At 36.8% G+C, this 2,960-nt stretch overlaps 1 pseudogene; it reads right to left on the bottom strand.

Annotated features, from left to right (window-relative positions):
- Nucleotides 1-763: 763 nt before the first annotated feature.
- Nucleotides 764-1,701, bottom strand: LOC124108307 (olfactory receptor 6C2-like; annotated as a pseudogene).
- Nucleotides 1,702-2,960: the final 1,259 nt, after the last annotated feature.

Below are 2,960 nucleotides of genomic sequence, written 5' to 3'. Positions count from 1 at the left end.
ATCCACATATAAAGCATAGTTGAATTATTTGATGTTTGATAAACATAGACAATAGTTACATATGTACTATAAAAGCACAAAAGTTTATTTTCATAATTATAAAGCACAAAACAACAAAAGACTTTTTATCAGTTATAGGATTCCAATTATGTGAATGACTAGTATTTGTTTTTCCTTCTCTGTCCCTCTTCTCTAGATCCATCCGTGTTTTTCATAATCTGATTTTATCTTTGACATATTACGATATAAATTCCAAATAATGAACTTGTTTTGGTAACTTGATCAATATTCCTAAACTCTAAAGTTCTTGAATCAAGAGGTGCTGAAAATCTGAATAGTTACAGAACTTACCCAACCAAAATTTAGTCATAATGCTTCTAAATTCAGGGCTTGTTCTCTGTGAGTTTATGTCTCACACAAATGAGAAGTGGTCTCTGGATATTTCCATTCCACATCACAAGAAGGGCATATGGCCAGAGATGCAACTTCTGTTTTGCATTTCCTTTTAATGACATTGGGTCTTTGACTAATCTCTGGTGCATGCATATATTGAAGAAACCTTCTGAGTAAAGGAAACTTAAAAGAAGGCAAAATAAATTGTTTGATTTTGGTTTTTGGATTATAAGAGAAAAATGTTCCAGGGAGAACATTAGCTTGATGAGTCTACCAAATAAGAAGAAGCCATGGTTGTCACTTTCATGAACAGTGCTCACAGTTATTCAGATTTAAATGTAAGTAAGCCTCAGCAAACATCAATATGCTCTCAGTTCTTTGAGAGAAATACAATCCGTTTTACTGTGTCTTTGAAAGCTGCTTTTACTTGTTTGTTTCGAAGTGTATAGATGAAAGGGTTAAGCAAAGGGGCAACTGAAGTAGTGAGGATGGACACCATCTTATTAATGGCCACTCCTTCCTTTGCTGAAGGCTTGACATAGATGAAGATGCAGCTGCCATAGGTGATGGAAACCACAATCATGTGGGAGGAGCAGGTGGAAAAGGCCTTTTTCCTTTGTTGGACAGAAGGAAATTTTAGAATGGTCTTGATGATGTATGTGTAGGAGAGAGTGACACACACCAAGGTAATAATTAGTGTCACTATGGCAAAACTTAAGATTATTTTCTCTAAAAACACTGTGTCTGAGCAGGTTATCTCTAGAATAGGATATGTATCACAGCCAAAATGATCAATTTCATTTGAGTCACAGAATTCCAGCTGGAGGCCTATGCCAAGGGGTGGGAGGATGATCAGTAGGCCAGCAAACCAACAGCCGAGGACAACTGTAGCACAGACTCTGTTGCTCATGATGGTTGTTTACTGCAGGGGCTTACAGATGGCCACATAGCAGTCATAGGACATGGCAGCCAGGAGAAAAAATTCCGTTGCTCCAAAGAGGACAACAAAAAATAACTGGGTGGCACAAGCATTGTAAGTAACAGTGTTGTCACCAGTTGTCATAGTGTACAGGAATCTGGGAATACAAACAGTGGTGAATGAGACTTCCAGGAATGAGAAATTTCGGAGGAAAAAATACATGGGAGTTTTAAGATGAGAATCCAAAAGTGTGAGTGTGATAATGGTGAGGTTTCCAGCCACACTCAACATGTAAGTGAGAAACAAAAATATGAAAATTAGAACTTGTAGTTTTGGATCATCCGCAATCCCAGCAGGATGAATGTTGTTATTGCTGTATGATTTCTCATCCCTGCCTTGTGCCAAGTCACAAGCGAGTGGACCTGAAGAGAGGTGTCAAAAGAAGCCAGCATTGGAGCCTGACTGGTGACATCCCAGCCAGACAGCTCAGTGCACTTAATATTCCTTTACCTGATAATCAATTATCATATTGAACACACCCATACCATTGACATCTTACAAGAAGGTTTCTACAGGAAATTTTAAATATAGATCTTATGCTTGTAATTGTCTGATGACAATCTGTATTAGTAAAAATGCCAAATAAAAATGCAACAAAACATAAATCATATGTGCAAAATGCATTTTATTAATAGTATTGCCTCCCTGGAAGTGACACTCTATTTTTTGTTCTTATTCTGGAAGAACTTTGACACTTTTGGACTTCTCTTCTCCCATCTTCACCTTTCTTTGCCTTCCCCTGCCATACTGTAATGTTCAATTTTGAAAATCAAGGAGGATCTGTTAATTAGAATTTTATGTTGATCATTTAATGTTGTTGTAATGAATTTTAACAACATCACATTCATTTTAGAATTAATTTTTTCTTTGTGCTCAATTATCTCTAAATAAGGTGAAAAATTTAGAACATAAAGGTGCACCTTAGCTTTTTTGTTCTTATATTTTTTGAATGAATAGTATTTCTTTTTATGAGATCATTTTAGTATACATAGTATTAGTGAAACATTGTACTGGGTTCGTTTTAATATAATTAATCAAGCATGGAATGTAATTTTCTCTGATTCATTCCTCACTACCTCCTCTTTCCCTTCTATTTATTTATAATTTTTATATTTTTGCCTTCTGGATATACATGAAGGTGCAATTGGTTGGGGCATATTCACAGATGTACATAGGAAAGTGTGTCAGATTCATTCCACCCTTCTTCTCCTTTCCCCTCCCTCTTTCTTGATCCCTTTTCTCTACTCCACTGTTCTCTTTTCTATAGTGAAAAGAATTTCTATCTAGTTTGAGACTCCTACGCAGAGTGTTTCATGAACCATTGAAGTGGTATAAAGAACCATTTTCTGGAACCTGAGCATGAACCTGATTGAGTCCTGCTGTGGTGTTGGTCAAGGACAGAGCCCAGGAGGAGAGATTTGTGGTATTGCTTTATTTGCAGCCTGGTCCACCCAGTCTTCTTAGTGCCACTCAGTCACCTGAGTCTGTCTCTGACTTCTTTTTTGAATGATTCCTGCTGTTTCATTCCAATCATTCTCCCTGCTAATTTACCAACTGTCTTCCTAATCTTGTTTAAGTTCTCTGGGTT

Source organism: Marmota monax, unplaced genomic scaffold (assembly GCF_021218885.2).
Source record: "Marmota monax isolate L192 unplaced genomic scaffold, Marmota_monax_Labrador192_F-V1.1 WCK01_AAM20220418_F8-fsc00151, whole genome shotgun sequence".
Taxonomy (NCBI): domain Eukaryota; kingdom Metazoa; phylum Chordata; class Mammalia; order Rodentia; family Sciuridae; genus Marmota; species Marmota monax.
Note: the sequence above shows the minus strand (reverse complement) of the source record. Positions and strands in the feature narration are given on the sequence as shown.